The 9,470-nt window shown below is 45.0% G+C and overlaps 1 long non-coding RNA gene across 1 annotated transcript; it reads right to left on the bottom strand.

Annotated features, from left to right (window-relative positions):
- Positions 1–6,987: 6,987 nt before the first annotated feature.
- LOC143785965 (uncharacterized) lies at positions 6,988–8,364 on the bottom strand. The gene is made up of 2 exons (XR_013218179.1): positions 8,238–8,364; positions 6,988–7,687 (listed from the first exon to the last, which is right to left on the bottom strand). It is a non-coding gene; the product is annotated as an uncharacterized LOC143785965 (long non-coding RNA).
- Between the last annotated feature and the right edge of the window lie 1,106 nt (positions 8,365–9,470).

Raw genomic sequence — 9,470 nt, 5'->3', positions numbered from 1 at the left:
TCCAGTTCACAGCTGCAGTTTCGTTACTGTGTCTGGAAAGCTCTTGTTGATCAGGAATTGCCACTCTGGTATTATGAGTTAATGCCAGAGTCCTAAAGTAATTTCTGGATGTGTTTTGTTAGGGTTTTCTACTGACCATGAAAGTATGCTTTCTGTCTTCTGCTATCTAGAAAGCGGACCTCAAATTTGCTAAAACTATTTTCCTGCTGCGTTTGTTGTTTCATCTCATATCACCGCCAATATATGTGGGGGGCTTCTGTCTCCTTTTGGGCATTTCTCTAGAGGTGAGTCAGGTCTTATATTTCCCTCTGCTAGCATTATTTAGTTCTCCGGCCGGCGCTGGGCATATAGGGATAAAAAGTAGGACATGCTACCTGGCTACTTCTAGATGATGCGGTAGGTTTAGTTCATGGTCAGTACAGTTACATCTTCCAAGAGCTTGTTCCTATAGAGGCTTATGCTAGTTCTCTGGCCATGGAGATCATGACAGGGTACTGTTGTGAATTAGACTTTTTGGCTCCCTCTTGTGGTTACTTGTGATATGACTCTGGGATTGTCTTTCCTCAGTTTGGCACCCACCTGGGTCGTTAGTCCAGGGGTGTTGCTATATAAACTTCCTGGATCCTTAGTCCAGTGCCTGGCATCGTTGTAATCAGATCCTTTCTGTTTGCTCCTGTCTGCTGGTCCGGTTCGTGCAAAATTAAGCTAAGTCCTGCTTCTTTGTTTTTTGGTTATTTGCTTTGCTCTTATTTTTGTCCAGCTTGTACTAAATGTGATTCCTGACTTTGCTGGAAGCTCTAGGGGGCTGGTGTTCTCCCCCCGGGCCGTTAGACGGTTCGGGGGTTCTTGAATATCCAGCGTGGATATTTTGATAGGGTTTTTGCTGACCATATAAGTCATCTTACTATATTCTGCTATTAGCTAGTGGGCCTCTCTTTGCTAAATACCTAGCTCATTCTTACGTTTGTCTTTTCCTCTTACCTCACCGTTATTATTTGTTGGGGGCTGGTATCCAACTTTTGGGGTCTTTTCTCTGGAGGCAAGAAAGGTCTTTCTTTTCCCTTCTAGGGTTAGTTAGTTCTCCGGCTGGCGCGAGACGTCTAGAACCAACGTAGGCACGTTCCCCGGCTGCTGCTATTTGTGGTGCTAGGATTAGATATATGGTCAGCTCAGTTACCACTGCCCTATGAGCTGGTTTTTAGTGTTTGCAGACTTAGTAATTATTTCTGAGACCCTCTGCCATTGGGGTCATAACAGCTCCGGGTTTAATTCTGCTGACTCCAGGGACTCCATTTACTGAGTCTCAGCCCCCACATCTAGTAACAGACCAGCCTCCCCCTCTTCAGGCAGGCTACAGACAGGTAAGACACAGGTCTCCCTGTCATGATGAGCCTTCAGAATATTCACATGAAATACTTTCTGATGCTTTGCATTCTCATCTAGTGTCACCACATACCGTATATACTCGAGTATAAGCCGACCCGAGTATAAGCCGACTCCCCTAATTTTGCCACAAAAAACTGGGAAAAAACAGCAAAACATGGCAGAGATGCTTACCTGCCTAGGCCTCCAAACAAATGCACTATCAGGATGCAATGGACCCATGTGGTGGAAAAAACACAGGTGCAGCATAACCGATGAGGCAGCCACTCACAACCTACCAAACTAATGGAGGGGGTGGCTGCTTGGCACATTGCTGCACAAAAAAGACTTGTATGTGGCGCTGTTCACACAATGGAGATGCACAGCATCCAGGCAGGCCTAGTAGTGACACCCTTCTATTAGATCAGGCGGGCCTGCCCAGCGCTATCCAAATGCACCCCATGTGAACAGACACCACAGTTTACAAGAGAAAAATGGGCCCAACTGCACCCCGGAAAAAAGTGCAAAAAACACATAAAAAATTTTTTTATGTGAGGTATTATTTGATATTTTGGCCAAAATAAAGAAGCTCATGACCCACGTCAAGGGTCCCCACGCTCATGAGTCCTAACTCTAAAATAGCTAAAAGCACAAAAAGAGGATTCAGAGATCCTCCAAAAATGAGAAAAAAACAGCAAAACATGGCAGAGATGCTTACCTGCCTAGGCCTCCAAACAAATGCACTATCAGGATGCAGTGGACCCATGTGGTGGAAAAAACACAGGTGCAGCATAACCGATGAGGCAGCCACTCACAACCTACCAAACTAATGGAGGGGGTGGCTGCTTGGCACATTGCTGCACAAAAAAGACTTGTATGTGGCGCTGTTCACACAATCTCTGCCATGTTTTGCTGTTTTTTCTCATTTTTGGAGGATCTCTGAATCCTCTTTTTGTGCTTTTAGCTATTTTAGAGTTAGGACTCATGAGCGTGGGGACCCTTGACGTGGGTCATGAGCTTCTTTATTTTGGCCAAAATATCAACTAATACCTCACATAAAAAATTTTTTTATGTGTTTTTTGCACTTTTTTCCGGGGTGCAGTTGGGCCCATTTTTCTCTTGTAAACTGTCGTGTCTGTTCACATGGGGTGCATTTGGATAGCGCTGGGCAGGCCCGCCTGATCTAATAGAAGGGTGTCGCTACTAGGCCTGCCTGGATGCTGTGCATCTCCATTGTGTGAACAGCGCCACATACAAGTCTTTTTTGTGCAGCAATGTGCCAAGCAGCCACCCCCTCCATTAGTTTGGTAGGTTGTGAGTGGCTGCCTCATCGGTTATGCTGCACCTGTGTTTTTTCCACCACATGGGTCCACTGCATCCTGATAGTGCATTTGTTTGGAGGCCTAGGCAGGTAAGCATCTCTGCCATGTTTTGCTGTTTTTTCTCATTTTTGGAGGATCTCTGAATCCTCTTTTTGTGCTTTTAGCTATTTTAGAGCCACAAAAAACTGGGAAAACTTATTGACTCGAGTATAAGCCTAGGGGGGAAAATGCAGCAGCTACCGGTAAATGTCAAAAGTAATAATAGATACCAATAAAAGTAAAATTAATTGAGACATCAGTAGGTTAAGTGTCTTTGAATATCCATATTGAATCAGGAGCCCCATATAATGATCCATACTGTTCATTATGGCCCCATAAGATGTTCCATATTAAAATATGCCCCATATAATCCTGCATAAAGGTTAATAAAGGCCCCATAAGATGCTCCATAGACACATTTGCCCAATATAATGCTGCACAAATGCTGATTATGGCCCCATAAGATGCTCTATAAAGATATTTGCCCCTTATAGTGCTGCACAAACGTTATGGCCCTATAAGATGCTCCATACAGACACTTGCCCCATATGCCGTAGTGCCCTACAAACGTTAATTATGGCCCCATACAGACACTTGCCCCATATAGTGCTGCACAAACATTATGCCCCTATATAGTGCTGCACAAACGTTATGGCCCCATATAGTGCTGCAGAAACGTTATGGCCCCATATAGTGCTGCAGAAACGTTATGGCCCCATATAGTGCTGCAGGAATGTTATGGCCCCATATAGTGCTGCAGGAATGTTATGGCCCCATATAGTGCTGCAGGAATGTTATGGCCCCATATAGTGCTGCAGGAACGTTATGGCCCCCATATAGTGCTGCAGGAATGTTATGGCCCCATATAGTGCTGCAGGAATGTTATGGCCCCATATAGTGCTGCAGGAACGTTATGGCCCCCATATAGTGCTGCAGGAATGTTATGGCCCCATATAGTGCTGCAGGAATGTTATGGCCCCATATAGTGCTGCAGGACCGTTATGGCCCCCATATAGTGCTGCAGGAATGTTATGGCCCCATATAGTGCTGCAGAAACATTATGGCCCCATATAGTGCTGCAGGAACGTTATGGCCCCCATATAGTGCCGCAGGAATGTTATGGCCCCATATAGTGCTGCAGGAATGTTATGGCCCCATATAGTGCTGCAGGAACGTTATGGCCCCATAGATGCTCCATACAGACACTTGCCCCATTTGCTGCGATAAAAAAAATAAATCACATACTCACCTCTCCGTCGCTCAGGCCCCCGGCACTTTCAATAGTCACCTGCTCCTCGTTCCGGCGCCGATCTGTCTCCAGCACTGACGTTCAGCAGAGGGCGCGCACTGACCACGTCACCGCGCCCTCTGACCTCAGCGTCACTGCTGGAGACAGATCGGCGCCCGGAACGAGGAGCAGGTGACTATCGCGCAGCGCTGCGCTCCCCTCCCCGTATACTCACCTGGTCCTGCCGCTGTGTAGATCCTGCTTCCCCGACACCGCAGCGCTTCATCCTGTACTCAGCGGTCACATGGTACAGCTGATTACAGTAATGAATATGCGGCTCCACCCCTATGGGAGGTGGAGCCGAATATTCATTTACTGTAATGAGCGGTACCATGTGACCGCTGAGTACAGGAAGAAGCTGAAGCTGCTGCTGCCGGCGCCGGGGAAGCAGGGACCGTGCCTGGACTAGGTGAGTATTTTTAGACAGCCCCCGCTCCCCCTCCCCTGCCGACCCCCGGTATGACTTGAGTATAAGCCGAGAGGGGCAGTTTCAGCCCAAAAAAGTGGGCGAGTATATACGGTAATTAACATCATTCAGCCGCTTATGTACAGTGTATGGTCCCTCCCATGCGGCCTGCAATTTATTCTGTAACAGGAACCAACACCCAAACCTTCTGCCCCTCCTCGTGTGCCCTCAGTCTGGCTTTACGGTCATACCAGACCTTCTGGTTGATTTGGGCCTGGGTCACGTTCTCATGGGCCAGGTTGCTCAGTTTTTGCATTCTCTGAGCCGTAGTACATATTCAACCACTGAGACTCCAGTAGTTCTGGGGTTGTCCTCCTAACAGTCCTTAATCAAATCAAGTGGCCCCCTGACCCTCCTTCCATAAACCTGTTCAAAGGGGGAGAATCCTGTAGATGCCTGGGGTACCTCTCTGTATGCGAACAACAGATGGGGAGGTACCGCTCCCAGTCTCTCCCTTCAGTCTTCACCAGCATTTTGAGCATTTGCTTTAATGTTCCGTTAAAACGTTCGCAGAATCCATTGGTTTGGAGATGATAGGCGCTGGCCACAAAATGCTGTACTTGTACTTTTTCACAGAGTCTTTCCATCAGATTGGACATGAACTGGGTTCCCTGATCGATTAACATTTCCCTGGGGAAACCCACACGAGAGAACACAGTCAGTAATGCATCCGCCACTTTGTCAGCTCGGATGGAGGACAGTGCCACAGCTTCCGGGTATCGTGTAGCATAGTCCACCACTGTGAGGATGAACTTTTTGCCAGAGCTGCTAGGGATTGCAAGTGGCCCTATGATATCCACAGCCACTCGCTGGAAAGACTCATCGATCACAGGCAGTGGTATCAATGGAGCTTTCTGTATATTCCCGGACTTTCCAACTCTCTGACAAACTATGCAGGATTGACAGTAATTGGCAATATCTGTCCCCATCTTGGGCCAATAGAAGTTATGTGTCAGGCAAGCTGTAGTCTTTTGTATTCCAAGGTGTCCGGCCAAAGGAATTTCATGGGCAATTCTCAGTAATTGTTCCCTAAATGGATAAGGGACGATCAGCCGCCTTTCATAGTCCCAAGATTCTGTCGTATCCGTGGGGAGGGTCTCTTTATACAGTCTGCCTTGGTCCCAGTATACTCTCTCTTTGCCAGAAGAAGCAGGGGGTTGGTCTGCAAGACATCTGAGCTCTTCCATACTGACATCTGTCCGCAAGGCCTCCTGGAAGCTCTGACTGTCAGCCTGCAGGCCCTGGCCTAGTGTGACTGCCAGGCCCTGGTCTGAAGCTGAGTCTTCAGTGTCTGTTATCAGGGACCTTGTTGGGTCTTCCATGTGATTAGGCTTCGGCGCCACAGTATGGGCCTCCTGTTCTGGCAGTTCTCTCTGAGACTCACCCTCTAATCTCTGGGCCTGAGTCTGAGCCGCAGCCCGACTCCGGGTCACAGCTGCCACATATTTACAGTCCTGTGCATTGGGACATTTTCCCTCCTCGCACAGGATCTCAGGTGGGTCACTTGCTTCCACCTTCTCTGTAGCATTTACTTGCAAGGGAGGAACATAGTGGGACACCATCATCCCCAGGTCCATGCCTAGCAACACATTGGTGGGAATAGCCTCTGATTCTCCCATTTCTCTCAGTCCTTTCCCTGCTCCCCAGTCCAGGTACACACGGGCCATGAGCACGGCAGGGCTGACCCCCTCCAATCCCGGTTATAGACATAGTCTTTCCTGGTATGATATTGACAGGGGTTATCATGGCTGGACGCACCAGGGTCACCTCTGCCCCAGTGTCCCTGAGACCAATGGTGACTTTATTGCCAACAGTGACAGATTGACAGTTTTCATTAGCCCTCGCATCAGAGCCGGCCACAAAGAGGACAGACGGTGGGGACACAGACGGCTTTGTCCTTCCTCAGGACTCTATACAAAAATAGTGATTTATGCTCACTTTATAGCCTAACACAGAGGTTGAGAGTTGGATTGAATGAGAGGAGATGAATTAACCCTTGCAGGTGCACCCCACCTCATGTGTTGAGAAGTGTGTACGTGACAGTGGTCATGCTTGGTCTTCACTCCATTCATTGTTTATAAGACTTCTGAAATTAGCAGACTGCTGTACTTGGCTGTCCCATAGAAAATTAACCTCCTCTTAATTCAGAACAGGATTGCAGAGCCCCAATATTGAGGGTTCCAAAGCTCTAGTCTTGATATCACTGGTGGTCTCAGCAGTCAGACCACCAGCAATCAGCAATTTATACCCTATTAGGAGAGGCATAGGGGCATGCCACTAGAAGTGGTATTAGGGGGGACGTGTCACTAGGAGTGTTATTAGGAGGGATGTGCCATTAGTAGTGGTATTAGGAAGGACAAATACAGACATTGCATTAGCAGACACATAATTACAGCCCTTTTATTTCTGTTTGCCTTCATATTGTGGCAGCCATGGATCATAAAAATGAGAACTAATATATACAACTACCTGAGTGCTGTATAAAAATAAAGACATAAGGAGACCGATCATTGATTTTAAACATATTTTATTAAATACAATCTTTACCTCTACCTAAAGCCAATGATCCAGAAGAAGCCAAAAAACCTGGACACGTTCAGCCAATGTGTGTTACAGGGAAAAAATTCCTTCTTGACCCCGGGAAAAGGCGATCAGTTCGAGAACCCTGGACCAAGGCCATACTACAACTAACTAACTGACATATATATATATAGCAATGATATTCAATATGGAGACTCATTTCTGGATAGCAGATCTTCTCTGTCCTGGTAAGTCGCCTTACCTTTCCTCATAAGATCAGACCCTGAAGCTCATAGCTTGGCCATGTTCGTCTCCCCTGAAAAAAAACAGAACAGTACCCCCCCACACAGAACACTACCCCCCTACAAACACTACTCCTTAATATACATAGGATTGTTGCATCATATCAGGACCATTATACAGTTGGCAAACATATAAAGTTGCACTCTGTAGTGCTAAAGCATGTAAATATGTATGTTCTACTCCTTATACCGTTGGATAAGACAGCAGACACCTAAACAATATGATGCCATGATGCACTGATTCCAGGATTAGTTCCATATAATCAGCATATAATGACATCATAAGACAACAAATATAATATACAGACATAATAAATGATTAACACTAAATAATCGCGTGGCTCTCTTTAGATTCTTCAATCTTCCTTCCAGGATTCAGATTCTCTCCCTGGTAAGAAAAAAAATAATATGAGGGGAAGTATCGGCATAAAACCTGTAGAAAGCGTCATAAATATATTGTACTTTATGCAGATAAACAAGCCCCCTTTTCTAGGCATTTTTAAGTTTTGACGTAAACTCTTAAAAATGGTGTACTAAATTTGTTTTTTAAAAAATGTTGTAAATGCAGTAATATATAAGTAAAGTAAATTAAATAAAATAGGAAAATAAAGTGGTAAACTAAATAAATAAAAAGAAAGTAAAGTAAACAAATAAATATATTTTCTCCCAATGTTTGTACACCAACCTCTCTCCTATGTGGGGGAATAATGGTACTTTTTTTGCCCCAATAATCTTAAATTGAAATGACCGAACCACCACTCTCAGTGTCCAACATTCCGCTGTGTGACCTCAGAAAGAACCTTCATCACCCAAGTCTAGAGATTCTACCAGCAAGGACTGAAAAAATCTAGAACCTTACAGTCATTATCTGTAGACTTGCAGGGTCCATGTTGGCACTAAGTTCACTAAATTATATCCCTGTAAGGTTTCTTATTTACCTGTATCCTCAATCCTGGAACTTCCGCTCTCCTCATCTTCATCTCCTGAAATGAGAGTCTGTGTCCTTGATCCTGGATCCTCCGCTCTCCTTGTCTTCATCTTATGAAATGAGCTACTGCCCCAGAACACCTGTTTGTATAGACCCACAGTCATTGTGACATCATGCTGTGAGGTAACAATGGCCTCCTGTATTTGATGATGTCACATATGACCATGAGTGATATCTCCACAGGTATTAATTAATATTGACCACAAGTAGTAATAATATGGCAGACCACCTTGGCTACCATCAAGGCTGGGGGAGCCGGGCGATTGAGGAAAAGTTCCCAAAAGTAAAATGCATTTACTGCGTCTGAAAAAAATAAAGGACTTTATAATAATCTACCTCAAACGTAATTATATTCTAGGCCCTATGACAACACTTCCCCCTTTTTACAGCATTACACTCTTACCATAGGAACAAAGACCTCATTTACAAAACTATTAACAAAACTTTACCAATTGTCCATAGCAACCAGTCTGATTCCACCTTTAGTGTTATTTATTATTATTATTATTATTATTATTATTATTATTTTTTTATATTGCACCATTGGTTCCATGGTGCTGTACATGAGAAGGGGTTACATACAAATTACAGATATCACTTACAGTAAGCAAACTAACAATGACAGACTGATAGAGAGGGGCGAGGACCCTGCCCTTGCGGGCTTACATTCTACAGGATGGAGGGGAAACATCTTGAAACAAGAACACTGAGTGTTTCTTTGCTGGTGGTGAGATTCAACTTGTCTTGATACAGCAATCCCTTTAACTAGTTTCTTTGAAATCAATGTAAAAACCAACTGGATCTGCTCCTTCTAGCTCTGAATTGCATAATTTATAGCGGGTTTATTAATATGTCTTTTTAATATTTTCGTTAGTGGCTACCAGCTAGCTATAGTGAATTTCTGGGCATTGGTGCTGAAACTTATTTCCCGCCCATCAATGCTGCCTTTATACCCGGTGAACAAAGAGTCATATTCACAAGACTTCTTACATTCCTTTGCTCCTGCTTCTGGTAGTAAAGCAAATTCCCAGTTACAGCTTACAGCACATGATTTGAGCAGGAGATTTTAATCAAGTATTGCTGACCCTACTGCCCCTACTAAGGAGAAAAACACAGCTACTGGACTAAGACAAGCAGCCGCAGCCTGGCACACAATCAGTAATACCGGTGATTTTTTTTTTAC

The sequence above is a fragment of the Ranitomeya variabilis genome, chromosome 7, assembly GCF_051348905.1.
Source record: "Ranitomeya variabilis isolate aRanVar5 chromosome 7, aRanVar5.hap1, whole genome shotgun sequence".
In the NCBI taxonomy this organism is placed as follows: domain Eukaryota; kingdom Metazoa; phylum Chordata; class Amphibia; order Anura; family Dendrobatidae; genus Ranitomeya; species Ranitomeya variabilis.
Note: the sequence above shows the minus strand (reverse complement) of the source record. Positions and strands in the feature narration are given on the sequence as shown.